The sequence below is a fragment of the Rousettus aegyptiacus genome, unplaced genomic scaffold (genome assembly GCF_014176215.1).
Source record: "Rousettus aegyptiacus isolate mRouAeg1 unplaced genomic scaffold, mRouAeg1.p scaffold_m13_p_1, whole genome shotgun sequence".
Taxonomy (NCBI): domain Eukaryota; kingdom Metazoa; phylum Chordata; class Mammalia; order Chiroptera; family Pteropodidae; genus Rousettus; species Rousettus aegyptiacus.
In genome coordinates, this window is record NW_023416284.1 from 46827120 (window position 1) to 46842548 (window position 15429).

The window sequence follows — 15429 nt, forward strand, 5'->3', positions numbered from 1 at the left end:
CTTCTTAGATAGGATACTTAAAGCATAGCACATTTTAAAGAAATTTTATGTTGGACTTCTTTAAAATTCATATGCAAACTTTCAAAAGATATTGTTAAGAATCTGAAAAAGTAAGCAACATACTGATAATATCTGATAAAGGATTTGTAATAAAATATATAAACAAATCTTATAACTCAATAAAATCAATAAAACCTGAAAATTTAGACATTTTGCAAAGGGAGATATAGGAGTGGCAAATAAGCACATGAAAAAATATTTAACATCATTAGTTATTAGGTAAATACTAATTAAAATCATGATGAGTTATTACCACTACATACTAGAATGGCTAAAATGAAAAAGATTGACAAAATTAAGTATAGGCAAAATTATGGAGCAACTAATTGTAACTCTCATACATTGCTGTTGGTAATGCAAAATTGTACAACTACTTTGGAAAAAAAGTTTGGCAGTTAATTCTACTCTAAAGTATTTACCCAAGAGATATGAAGACATAAGCACACACACAGACTTGTTTATAGTAGCTTTATCCATAGTAGCCATAAAGTGGAAAGCCCCAAAGATCTATCACGTGGTCAGTGGACCACACACAAATTGTGATCATATCTCAGATGGTTTATTTAGCTCAAGGCTTCACATGATAAGGTCTGAAACAAGAGTGGAAGGGATGCTGAGGCGAACAATTTCTCAGACTGGCTTTTACCAATTGTGATTCAATTTTTGAATCTGAAGCATGGAGATAGATCCAACTTTTGTAGAGCTGAAAGGTTCTTTAAGTAAAGGAATCAAAATTCTGAACACCAACTTGCTAGGGTCCCTCTTAAGGCCTTAGAAGCAACCATGTGATTGAGGGGTCTTGAATCTTCATAAACCCACCTACCCCTGAGTACTTGTCACCTACTCTTTGAACAAACTCAAAGCTATGTTGCTAAGGGTCAGATAGCTGTTACGTGATCAATGAATAATTTCTGCCACAAGTCTCTTTTTAAGGAGTTTTGGAATATGGACAATCCTCTAAGGATATGATGCTGGAATTTATGGGAACTGGAAACTGCTAGGTATGGTCATTCCTGTTTAAACCTCCTTCAACAATTAGATGAGAAATGCTGCTAAATGCAGCCCCTTTGTAGGCCTGATAAAAGCAGCAGCATACAATAGGGTGTAGTGTGTAGTTAAAGATAAGGCTTTGTTTAGAGTTTCCTGGTTGCCATTTTCAGTTGCATGACCTTAAGCAAGTTACTTAATGTTTCTGGGTCTTAATTACTTTCTATATAATAGGGGTAATGGTGGATAGAAAAAAGCTAGATTTGAAATGTCTGCTCACTGGTTCCCTGATGGTATTTCCTTGTGAGGAGATTATTATGGGCATCTTGGAAGAAATATTCTCTTTGTATTGTTATACCTGCTTTTAGTTAATTAAATGAGGCTTTTTCATCTTTCTAGGCCTGTGCTACAAGATTAGGTTTTTTTTCTTTTTTCTTTTTCTTTTTTTTTCTTTTTTTTTTTTAATGACCATTTAATTCCAAAAATCCAAGTTACAGATTGTTGGGTGGGTGGTGAGAAGCAGTATATTTTTTCTTTCAAGTGCTTATTTAGAGTGATTGTTAACATGTATCCTTAGCGATTAAATCATTAAGCAAGAACACAGTTTGTGAAATAATGTTTTCTCAAGCTACTCAATTTTTTTAAAGCATAGCACAGCAAACATCAACTCATAGCTTTTATTCTGACTGATCTAGATTCCTATTACCAAACACTTCATAAATAATTCAAAAGGAAAACAATGGATAACTCATGTTATATTTTTCTTTCATAAATAATGCTTTCAAACCATTAAGTTGTATCTTCACAGCAGCTTGTGAAATGGAGACTTGCCCACTCTTTGGTTCAATCTAATCAGTTGCAGTCAGAGAAGATACATAATTATTATTTAATAATTAGGAAAGTTGCCTCCATTTATTGGGTACCTTCTGGATGTCAGGGACTATTTTAGGCCCTTTACATTATTTATTTCATTTAATTTTTACAACAGTCCTGCAAAGTATTAAACATTTCTTCCTTTTTACAAATGAGGAAACTGAAACAACAAAAAGTTAAATAACTACCCCCAGATCTTGCAGTAAAAAAAAAAAAGAAAGTCATCTCTATCTGATTTTAGACCAGAACCCTTAATCACCATGCCATTGTGTGCCCATCACCACCAGGTGACACTGCCGCTGGACAAGTAAACACCACCTGGAAGACAGAAGTTTGTGGAGTTCTTGGTTCATCTCTCTGACACTAAATTTATGGGTTCATAGTGGATTTGTATGCCTTACTCCCACTCCTCACTTTTTCCACCTTTGGAAATTCTTATTAAAAGACCTTAACAGTAGAAATAATTGGCAGACTATAAACAAATAAATATTTTTATTAGGTGGTCAGATACTCAGAATCCTCAAGATTCAGGGCGTATAGACATTAGACTCAGTCATGGGGGTTGGTCCCAGCATAATCTCCTTCCTGACGCCCACCCTGAACGTGGAAAGGCTTTTTTTGCATGGCTGAATGTCAAGTTCCAATAGAAATCATGAGATAATTCACCCAAATGACAGCATGGTCTAAGTGCTAGATCTTTGCTGTGTGCTTGTTGCATGAAAGAGGAGAAAATCGAGGAGGAGGTAGATACATGGGCCACTAGGAAGGAATAGCGGAAAAGATAAAGTGTGAGCAGACTTCTGTAGTAAGGAATCTTTGCATCTTTTCTGGTTCATGCAACACCAAATAAGCAAAGAAGGATAGCATTTGTTTTAGCCCCCATGGTGCAGTATTCCTGTTGTCTAATTAAATCATGGCTTCAAAAATATATTTGGCTGAGACAATTGTAAGAGAATGGTAGTATTTCACTTATTTAAGCCAAGAAACAATATGGTAGAATGGAATGAGTGCTTGTTTTCAATCCAGCCCTCACTGCTTACTTGCTCTGTTACTTCAGATATGGTATTTAGTATTTCTGAACCTCATTTTCTCATTGATTTATAATATCTATACTATAGAGATAGTATAACAATTGAAATATTTATAAAGTAAATGTTATTAGATATCTAGTAAGCATTCAATAAACATAACCTTTATTATTATTGATGTTATTGTTATAAATAATAATAAGACAAGTAATTGCCCATGAATTTTTAGAATAATAGGTTTAGACTTAGGAAACCATTATCTCAACTAATATTTACTGAATTTGTGCTCAATTCCAGGCATATATGAGGTATGGACTATTGTTATACCCTTTTTATACATAGAAAGCCATACAGAGGATGTTAATTACCCAAGGTGACATAGGTAATAAGTGGTAAAATGGTCACGTTCTTGTGTTATTCTATACCAGCTTGATGGGTTATTGATTTTATTTGGTTTATCTCAATATCTGAAAATCTTATTTTCAAAGTTAGTATGGCCTAAATATATAATTTCTGACTTAAATAGCTCCACTGTTTCTCCATTGCTTTCAGGATAGAATACAAACACTTTGGCGTGGTATTTGACATAGTATTTAGCATAGTCTTCCTCTCTGATCACATCTCCTGACAGTCTTCCTGCCCCACCCCCCTCTCTAAACCACTGCAGCCACAGTCCTCTCTCCCTTCCTTAAATATGACTAGCCCCTTGCAGGATTCCACACCTTGCATATTGCTTTACTGCTAAGAATATCCCTATAGCCCTCTATGTACTCTCCACCCATTCTTGAACTTAGGCTCTTTGATTAAGACTTGGTCAAATGTTATCTCCCATGTGAAAGCTTTTCTGAATCTCCCATGCAAGATTAACAGTATTCTCCTCAGTGCCTAGGTTTAGCATTTTTAATATTGTATTGTAGATATCTGTTTTATGTCTGCTCTTCTTACTAGAATATGAGTCCCTCAAGAGGGAGACTCCTGACTTATTCTGCTCTGTAGCCTCAGTACCTACAGTTGACTGTGAATAGGTTACAAGTCAATGTTGGCTGACTGAATGAATGAAATATACTGACTGATCTCCTCAACCCATCTCTGCATTGATGTGTAATCTATAGTTCTTTGAGTGACTAGGCTAGTGGTGACAGAGCTTGTATAGGAATCCAAGGTGCCACTGAATCCAGCCATATGTGTCTTCTGTGCTGGACCACACTTGTCTAGAGTTGACAAGGCAGCATTTTGACAGGACTTTTGACAAATAATCACCTTGGAGGAACACATATTTGTTTGTTCAATAGCTTAGCCTGAATACTTTGTCTTTTCTTGTTCCTAGTGGGGTTCCCACAGCACTGGAAGTATAGTGAAGCAGGTTCACATAAAGGGAAATGTGAAATCTTTGCTGACATTCATCTGTACTTCTGCAAGGCATTTGACAGACTCTCCTGATAGGCAGATAGACCAGATGGAGAAAAGCTAGCTGAATGAAAGTAGCATTTAATGGGTTAGTAGCTGGTTGAAGAGTTATACCTAAAATAAACAACCACACAATGGAATTCCTGTTTCCAGGTGTATTCACTCCTCTTCTCATTCTTTCTGGGTCTACTGAAGCACAGTCAAAGTTCTAACTTCTCCCAACAGCCAATTTTTGACTATTTCAGTCTATAATTACAAAAGAATTGAAAAATAATTTTAGGTCTTTTTGTTTGTTTACTTCACATGTGTTAGTTTTATGATCCTCAAAGCTCTTTATAATAGGACCTGAATTTCATTATTTTTCCTTTCACAGAACTTTTATAGGCCTGGCATAATGGAAAGACCATAGGACCTAGAGTCAGATAAGCTCGGGTCAAATCTCAGTTCTGCCATGGATTAGCCATGTAATAGTAAAGTCTTTGTTTTGATCCCCGTGTGTAAAATAGGGGCAAGAATATTTTTGCTGCCATAAATATGATCATTTTATGTCTTTTCTTGTAATCACCCCCTCAGGGTAGCATTTCTTGAAGCTTCATATACTATGTTAGCTTCCCATTAAAATGTTCTCATAACACTGTGTTTTTATATGGCCTTTCAGATAAATTACAGTATTTAATTTTATACGTAATTATTTGTTAAAAGTCTTGACCATTAAGTAATCTCTATGAGATCATGGATCGTGTTTGTGTTTTGTACTTTTCTATTTGCAGCTCCTAACTGAAAACAACCATGAGAGGTACTTAGTAAATAGTGCTTGGATAAAAAATCAGCTTTAACACTGTCTGCATGGTCCTGCCTGCCTCAGCAGCCCCATTTTGAGCCATCCTCCTCATCACTCTCCATGTGCCAGCCACATTGGCCTTCCTCAAAGGTGTCATGCTTTTTCTCTATTTGGAGCTTTTTCACACGCTATTCCATCTACTTGGAAGAGAATGCTTTCCTGGCCTCCTCCCACTCTAATCTTTGTCCAGCAAATGCCTACTTTTCCTCCAGGCATCTTCTTAATTACCTTTTTCTGGAAGAAGCCTTCTTTGCACACCTTTGCACCTACCTCTACCCTAAGGTGACTAATTTAGAACCCCAGTACAACCTATACTGCTTCTTCATTGCTATTATAATAATTGTACTAATTTATTTAATGTGAAGTCCTAGATACATAGTAAGCCTCAGGAAATCAGACTGCATTTATTGCTGCAGGAATCCCTAGGGTCCATCCAGCACAGTGCCTGGCGCATATGTACTAATAAATATTTGTTGCCCAAGAAATTTAGGATTTTTAACTGCAGGCAAGAAGACTAGGGAAGAGAGATGGGGAAATGAACAGCGTTGCAGTGGCAGAGACCTAAAGATGCTCAAAAGAAGTTCCTTTCCACTTCTTCTTTGGCATCCAGTGCAGCTAAATGTGACTGTGCTTTAGCAAAAGCAAAATGTGCCCTGTGCCATTTCAGACCTGACCCATACAGAATCTTACTCATGCTTCTCCATATTTTTTCCCTATTCTTGATGGCTGGATGGAGAATGCTGCAGTGATCTTGGAAGGTACATTTTTTAAGGTTTCATAGGCTCCTTTAGCCTGTGTCCCTAAATGTCCACTGTTTTGCTGACAGGAACACCTGCCTTGGACCATCACATGAATGAGAAATTAACCTCCTTTGTATTTGAGCCATTCTTCATTTTAGAATATATTGGTTATACCTAACCAATAAAATATCTTCTTAAAAACATATGATGGACCCTACTTCACACACTTACTCTGTGAAGTAGGTCGAATGTGTACTGAGGCAGTTGCCTTCAAAGTATGCATGGCAGCCTCACCATCCCAGTGAACCTTGTTAAAATGCAAATTCTCAGGCCACAGCCCTATAGAATCAGAAAACCTGTGGTCTGTGTTTTAACAAGTGTTTTAGGTGATTCTGATACACATCAAGTTGGAAAGCCATGGCACTTTGAGTTTAGAGGAGCTGAACTCTTGGAAGCTTTTTGACATTGAACAAATTATTTAATTAGTCTGAGTGTAATTTTTTTCCAACAAAATGAAAGAGGTATTTACTTTGTGACATTGTTTTTAGAGTTTGAATGAATGCTTTTTATAAAATACCTAGCACAGAGTAGATTCTCAAACCACATCTACTCTCTTCCTTCCATTTCTTTGTGGCTTCCTATGAAATTGGGCCATGTGAAGATTCTAGGAATTAGGGGAACAAGGATGAATAGAACATCATGAGTGTAACATGCGGAAATTAAGATGTCCTGGACAGCTATGCCAAGCTTAAGGGAAGAGGAACAGTGGGTGATCAATTAGAAATGATAATCAGCTCTGCTTGTCAGGTTAGGTTGACCTGTTCAATGTTTAATATCATGTTTTAACCTGATGATTTTTGAACATTTTCTTCAGCTACTAACTTCTTATTTTCTTGTGAACTACATGTATAAAAGGCTTAGAGAGCTCTTACTACCCATTAAGCACTCAGTATGAGTTAGCTAGTCGCTGTTACTCAATTACATGAAGTCAGGGATTGTTATTGTTTTATTTCCTGTAGTATCCTCAGCAGATAAAACAGTTTTCCAAACATGGCATGTGCTTAGTAAATATATGTTAAATGAAAATATGAAATAGCATGTTATATAATTTGCACAGTTCTATGCATAATGGCCTTTCTCCTCTTCTACCCACCCACTCTGGCTTTAGTTTACAAGAGTGCTGTGGAATCCTCCCTGACCTCTAGCTGACTGAGCCCCAAAGTTCAATTTGCATATCAGTCACAGGAGAGGTTGTTAAAATACAGATTTATATGCACAAAGTCTGGGGTGGGCATTTCTGACAAACTCCCAGGTGATGGCGGTGCTGTTCTTGCCTGTGTCCAATTCATTCCCACCTGTTCAGGCCCTTGAAATTCCATCACTATCATTTATTGTTGCAAAAGGCTTAATAATACCCTTGAATTTGCAGACATCGATTTTGAGTAATATTGGTCCATTGTATTTTGAGCGAATGAGCTTCCAATTCTTTTTATGGCAATTTTACATTTTGGGAGTGTTTTAGCTTTTTATTATAGAAAACCTCAAATGTAAACATAAGTGAAGAGAATGGAATAATAAACTCCTACATAACTATCATACTAATTTGACAGTAATTAATTTATGGCCAATCTAGTTAATCTGTAACTCTCCCCACCACAAGATATTTTGAAGACAATCCATGTATCATTTGATTCATATGTAATTCAGTATGTATCTATAAAATATAAAAGAAGTCTTAAAAATATAACAATAGTCTTATTCTCACAGCCCTTGAGTTGATAATTTCTTGTTATTATCAGGTAAGTTTTCAATGTCCAGATTTTCCTGATCATCTTTTTTGTTGTTCTTTTTCCAACAGTTGGTTGGTTTGTTCAAATCAGGATCCAAACAAAGGTTGCACATTGAATTGCTTGAGGTATCTCTTAAGATTATTTTAATCTATAGATTCTCCTTCCTTTTGTTTTCTTAAAAATATATTTGGTGAAGAAATAGGTCATTAGTTGTGTAGACTTTTCTACATTCTAGAATTTGATGGTTGTATTGTCATCATGTCCTATTAAATATTAATTTGTCCTCTGTAAATAGGTAGTTAGAGTTAAAGGCTTTATAAGTTTCAGGTTTTATTTTTTTAAATATTTTTGTCAAGAATGCCTTTGGAAACCTTGTTTTTTCCTAATGTGAAGATGTTACCTTGTTAGAGATATCTGACTCAGAAAGTCTGCTGCGAAATGCTTGTAGGGTTATATCTACTGGTTTCTTAAGAAAGCGGTGTGAGTCAACACAAAATTATCCTGTATGAAAAAGAAGAATGGAAGCATGTTTTCAAATGTCACAAGGTTCTTGGAATTGATTGATTGTTAGAATTTAAGAAGTTAAGAAAGGAACTAATCTCATTGGCTTTGACCTAGATGATAATAAAAAGTGCTACCCCTTTTTAATGAGGGTTGTATAGTTATTTCTGAGTGCCAGAGGTTAAATAACCAGTCTAAGGCCACACAGTTAATAACTGCTAGGAGTGAGCCAGATTCCAGAGTTTATGGGCATAACCACTGTACATACTACCTTCCAAGGAATTACATCCCTACTCTGCTAAAATCCTTTAGTGTCTCCCACTGAATATGTCCAAATTTATTAATATGGTGTACAAGGCTCTTCATGTGTGGACTTCACTATTTTAGACAGCTTCATCTCTGGACACTACCTCCTTCTTCTCTGGTTCCTCCCTAGAAACACAGATAATACGTGATCCAATTCTACTGAAATTCTTTCAGTTCTTTGAATGCACTCTGCTTTCCCACTTCTTGGCTTTTACACATGAAGTTTCTTCTCCTTGAAACAATATCTCCTTCTGTTTCCTCCCCTCCACCATCTCTTATACTAATTTTTACTTATCCAGCTGGCTCCTGGTTCAACTTTTTTCTTTTAAGTGTCTTCTATAATCCTCATCTGAGGTTAGCAGTTCCCATGAGCACTTATAAAACCTGTGTTTCTGTCATGAGACCATTTAGTGTACCATATTTCCATTTCTTATCTTACAATAAACTAGAAGATCTGCAAGGCCAGAGACCACTTCCATCTTATTTACTGCTCTGTCTTAGGTACCCTAAGAGTTGCTTACTACATATTAGAAGCTTGAGGACTCTGATTTAAATGAAGGATAACAGATTAGCACCCTTAGGTACAAATAGGCTTAGCCAGAATATCTCAATGGATATTCAAACCCCACTTCTCAGATCATGTTGCGTTCCTTCAAGTGGACGTCTCAAAATGAGGTTCTCGATCCTTGCCCATGACCCCTTCCATGAAGCACTCACACCTTTTGGCAAGATGATCAATTTTGCCTCAAATTCCTTCCAACAGATAGATGAGACAGAGGAGGCACATAGGATCTGCACTCCATAAGTACTAAAACCTTCCCATGGCTGAGAATTTTTTTTAATGAGGCGTGTTTTTACACGGAATTGCATTTTATAAAGTCCCGTTAAGAGGCGTGGAGGCAGCAATCTGTGGTGATCATTCATCACCCTGCCCACACAGCAATTTTAAGTTTGAAGCAGTGTTTTCTTTCATCCACAAACTGATAGTTCACCAGGGGGCTGGCAAGCTGACTAATATATATAGTATTATTGGCGGCTGTTTAGAAACCCCCCAGTTTCCCAGAATCATGTAAATTGTATTATTTTGACTCCCACTGACGAGATGTGACTTCTGTTAACTTTTCTTGCCAAACTCTGTTCTTCCCCTTTTGTCAAGTTCTCAAAGCACTTACTTCTCAGTAGGACACAGAAAATTACTGAGGATGTTATTAGAGCATATGTATTTTTATGTATAATACAACCTATAAATAGCATGTATATTATAGGGGGAAACCTAGCCTCCCTTTCCCTTTTCTGTTTGAAATTACATATGAAACATTTAAATATAAGAGGATATTTTCTCATCGTTAGTGTTATGTTTTAGCTACCAAGAACTTAGTGACACATCATCCACTAAACATGCTACTATAGAGTTGCAGATGAAGATGGTTGTTGATGCCCAAATAGAGGTCATAACCCTGAAATGATTAAGTTTTCAGAAATCAGATCCTTCCTTAAAGAGTGGAGATAATGCTGTGCTTTTCATGATCAATAAATCTATTAAACAGTTCCAAAATGATAATTGATTGGATTGATAGATTTGATCCTAATTTCAACTCTCTTGTTGGAAAGTTAATTTCTCAAGTATGAAAAAATGCTTTATTCACATTAGTATCCCCTTTGGTGCATAGCACTGTTTTATGTATTAAATAAGTATTCAATATATGTTTTCATGGATAAAACAAGTATTCAAATAATTGAATATTCATGGCCCTGAGTTGTGAAGACTTCATCCTTATTAGAAAGCATTAAAATATAAGTACTTTTTCAGATAGAGCAATGCAATTAAATTGATATGATTTGAGCTTTTTAGATATTAAAATATTCGGCATCAACACCTTAATAAAAACATTCTGTTAGGTACTTGGGATACAAAGGTAACTGTGATGTGATATCAGAATTCAGACGCATTACAGTCAAGCATGGTGGACAGCAAACAGATGATAAGAATGCAGTTACACTAGATCTTCTAGACATTTCTAAAATTACCGGAGGATAAAGACTAGCCACTATTGAGGATGGTCATAAAATTGTGGTACAGATTCTTATTTTCAAGACGGCTATTCTAAAAGTTAGTGATCTTGCCTGTTTTTAGATAGGACTGTCATCCCGCAGAATGCAGGAGAGTTCCTGCATTTGAAATAAGACCACCTTTCTGAAAGATATCTCAGCTTAATCAGCAGTAATAAAGGGGAGGCCTAAAACTCTTCTTGCCCTGGGAAATATTTTCCCTAACCCATTCTTCCCTTCTCTATATATTTATAACTTCTTTATCACTGTGTGCCTTGGATTTTTAGGACTCATCTCCACATGCCTCTAATCCAAATAAAGTCAGTCATCCCAAGAAAACCAGAGTCATATTGCATCCCCAGGACTCTAATCCCTAATGACTTTCCTAACTCTTTTTAAAGCTTTTCCATCTCCTAAACCTCCTGAACTACTGAAGTTCCTCCCATTCCTGCCTGAAACTCATCACTGATACTCAGCAAATCTTTAAGCTCAACCCATTTTGTGAGCCTCTCTTTATTTTCTTGCTTTGACAGAAAGCTGATTCTCTTCAGGTGTTTCCCCGACATTGCTCTCAATCCCAGGCTGTTTTGTCACCCAAATCTTGCCTACTATAGGCTCTAGGAGTAGATGGCATCCTTATTTCTCTGTGCTGCTTCACACCATTTTCCCTGTATCCTCCATAAAGACACCCAGCTTTGATTCTCATGTCATCAGGCTATCCTGCCCTTGTTTCTCAAAGATTTTAGCCCCCGGCTCATTGTCATTCTCCAACACCAATCCTGTATTAATTCTTAATGATTTCAATATACATAGTGATGATTGTTCCAATACTGTAGCTTCTCAGTTTTTAGAAATTTTCTCATGCAGTGATTATATCTTCCCCTCCCTGATACACTACCATGGTCATACCCTATACCTTGTCATTGCTAGTAACTGCACTCCGTGTATAACTGTCATTTTATATACTGTGTAAGCACCACCACCTTTTATTCTAATGGCTTACTGCTGTTTGTAAAACCAACTACAATAATCCTTCATACTCATTGGAACTTCCAATCCTTCAATGCCATATCCTTGTTCTTTACTACTCTCAGGGCTTCTCACTATATCCTAATCTTGACTCTGCTACTGACTTTCTTGAACATCTTGAATAAATCACTTTATTTCTCTATGTATCAAATCTTTACCTGTAAATTGAAGAAACTGCTAAAAGTAATAATGATGATAATAATAATATGGTCAACTTTTATTGAGCGCTTACTATGTGTTAAGGAATATGTTCTAAATACTAATTTATTAACTCAATCTTTCAATGTACATGCTATTATTCTCTTCTTCAGATGAGAAAACTGAGACAAAGCGTGGATAAATAAGTAGCTTGTCTAATGTAGTTAAGGTATCCTAGGACTTATGAGCTAATGGCTCATTAAGAATGTGGACTTCTTTAGGAAAAGTCTAATTTCAAGGTCATTTTTAAAATAATTTGTTTTATTGCTGTTATTTGTACCCTTCACTGACTACAAGGAAGTGGATAAAATTTGTCTTCTCTTCTAGACTTCAACTACTCTCAAATATTATGAGATCTAATGGATATGCCTTATATTCTAGATAAAGAAGAAGGTGTCCAATATAATATGATGTGGTGGTCTAGAAGATGGGAGAGGGTAAGAACTGGAAATATTTTTTTCTTTGTTAAAAAGAAATGGTGATACAGATGTAATACTTATTGACTTTCAACTCAAAGGCCTGCAAAGGCCAGTGATACAGTTTGAGTAAACATGCTTTTTTTCTCTACTTTATGAACAAAGCAAACACAACACAATACAAAACACACTAAAAAACAGAGGTAAGGGGCATATAAAAGAAACAACAACTACAACTGGGCTTTGAAGTAAACAGCATTTAACATCCTTTTTATCATCCCCAGGTTTGCGAGGCAACATATTTGTGCCTGTTTAAGAATGCACTTAAATAGAAAGCCCACCACACTATTTTCTCAGATTTCAAAGTTTCTCTGTAAACCAAAGAGGGGAAAACATCCCAACATGAGGTAGTCTGGCTGGTAGGTAAGGGTTTTCTTTCTGAAGTTCTCCATCCTTCTGTCTTTTCCCTACTTTTTGTCAATTTGATATTCATTTCAACATCATGCAAATTAATATTCATGATAGAGGATAATTACATTCATTAGAGAAAAAAAAAAAAAAACAGCAACATGGGTCATGGGGATCTTTCTGATCCAGAGGCAGTAGAGTCTATATTCCACAGGGTTTCTCTTTCTTAGGGGATACTGTATCTTAGGGGATTGTTGGGTGGACTTAAAGGTTCTATGAACTTTGGGAAATCATTTGCCAAACTGTTGTATATGTGAGCTTATTTTTAGGGTGAAAGGTTTTTAGTCTGAGGTTTTGTCATATTGTCAAATAGGTCTGTAACTCAATACAGAGTTTTTTGGGTCATCTCAATTAAGACGCCATCATCTGCCCAGTGGCCAAAGCTGAAACCCCACCACCATCAGTTACTTGTGTGTCTCCTCACTTGCCTCCCCATTTAATCAACCTCCTAAGTGACTCTAGTAGTTCTTAGTATGTCTCTCTGCCAGCATATTTGAAGGATGCACTCATTTTCATAAGTAACAATGACTTCAACAAAAGTAATCTCCAATTATAAGTAGAGCAATCCTTCTTAAAACATTTATCTCATGAAGGAGAGGCAAAGTGAATGTAATTTACTTTCTAAAAAAAATTTCAGTTTATTCTGATTTTTCTTTCTGAGAGTATGAACCAGGTAGTCAAAAAGTATGAGTCTAACTGACTCATATATTTATATATAATCTCATTCTTTTACTTCATTTCCACTGGCATTACCCTAATCTAGGCCTTCATCATTTCCTACTGAGATGATTATAATTTCTCTCTACCTGATTTTTCTGCCTTTAGTTTCTCCCCTCTCAGTTCCATTTTCCACCTGTAACTAGAATGATTCTTCTGTTAGGGTGAACCAGAGGAAATTGCTGGTATTTGAATATTTTGACTAGCAAAAATAAAAAAGACAATTTAATATGGTTCAACCTGATATAACAGATACAATCATGTCATACCTTGGCTTAAAATCTTTTCATAGCTCTCTGTTGTCTTTATAAAACAATTTAAACTCCTCAGAGTGACTTATAGGAGCATGCTCTATCAACAACAGACCGTGAACTCGACCATCTGACCAGGGTTTGAAAACTCAAATGTGCAGAGTGATTAAATAAACAGTGTAAATGTTTGACATGACTTAGAGCAAGACCTCGGGATGGTGCATGTGGGGTGTGGTGGTTGTGAGGCAGCATGCTCTCTTGGAAGGAGCTTCTCCAGTAGATTGCTTCAATGGTTCTATAGTTCTATTCTTTCAGCAAAAGCTGGAAATCTAGAGTTGCATGAGGAATATTTTTCAATATTAGTAGCAAGCAAGTATATAGCATACATATGAGTTAGACATTCTAATAATTCTTTACAATGTGGCCAGCTAATTAAAAATTTTAATAATCATTGCACAATCAAAACCTAACACATCCATTAAGAAATGGATGAAATTCATTTGTTATTGACCAGACATTGACCTGAAATTCATTAACCTGAAATACCTGGCTTCTTCCAGGCAATTCTACCAATATACCAAACTATTCCCAATCTTAGAACAAACAAATCATTTATACACCTCAGAGTTTTGCTCCTGTGTTGTTCTCTGCATTGAATTCCTTTTTCCTTCTTTCGCACTCCCTTTTCCCATTTCAGCTCCAATTGGCCACTTCTCATTCATTCTTTAAAGATAAATTCATGTATACTTCGTTGTTAAACTTTCCAGATTTCCTCCCTAACCTTAATTGTTTTCTCCCTTCCTTCAATAATGCTTTTCCCTACAATTTTCCTTAGCACACAGCTCACACGTAGTAGGCGTTCAAAACTGTTTATGAAATAAGAGAATGACTATTCTAGAGAATTATATTTAAATAAATTCATTTTTTTAACAAATGTGTTTGGTCATGCATTCTGCCTGGCATAGTTTTAAGGGAGTATAAAATACTTTTGTTAAAACTTTATACATTACAAACTCTCAAGGTTTATACTTTCCCAAAGCATCAGTTGTGATATGATTTCATCATTTACCTAAATCCTTTACAAGGAGCTAGTTCCTTGGAGACTCTATCAGGACCTACTGAATACTGGATTTTGTTACATCTTGAAAATAGCAGTTAGGTAGGAAGATGCAATTTCTGAAAGTTAATCCTTTTTAAAAACTCAACTAACTTTATTAGGCAGCTTCCACTAGCTGTATGGAAAAACAGGGAGAGTGAGTTGCAATCAGGTTGCTTATTGAATGCTTCATGGCAATCTACTGGAGTTTATTTAAGAAGATATTCTCGACTTTGTTGAACACATACACACACGCACACACTTGCATGCACATGCATGTGTACACACACACAAAGCTAATAAACAAGGAGAGAAAAATGAGGCAAAAAGAAAACAATAAGTAGTAGAGACATCACAGGAACTAGGAAGGAAGGTATTAAACTCTCTCTCTCCTCTTTTAAGATTGAGTGACTCTGTGTCTGAAATTATATTTCTAAGTTTCCAGATTGCTGCATCTCAAATGGTAATGAAATCACTGTAGCTGTGCCTTAATTATCTGTTGCTGAGTAACAACTTGTCACAGATTTAGTGATAACACATATTTATTTAACAACACATATTTATTATCTCACAGTTTCCAAGGGTCAGGATTCTGGATGTGGTTTAGCAAGGACCTCTGCTCAGGAGCTTACAAGGCTACGATAAAGGTGCTGGCTGAGCTACATTCTCATC

The 15429-nt window shown here is 36.1% G+C and overlaps 1 long non-coding RNA gene across 1 annotated transcript in view; it reads left to right on the top strand.

Moving 5' to 3' along the window:
• Window positions 1-12189: 12189 nt before the first annotated feature.
• Window positions 12190-15429, top strand: part of LOC118612924 — a 326018-nt gene continuing 322778 nt past the window's right edge. The window contains exon 1 of the long non-coding RNA XR_004955284.1: window positions 12190-12246. This is a non-coding gene — a long non-coding RNA (uncharacterized LOC118612924). The remainder of the gene's footprint in view (window positions 12247-15429) is intronic.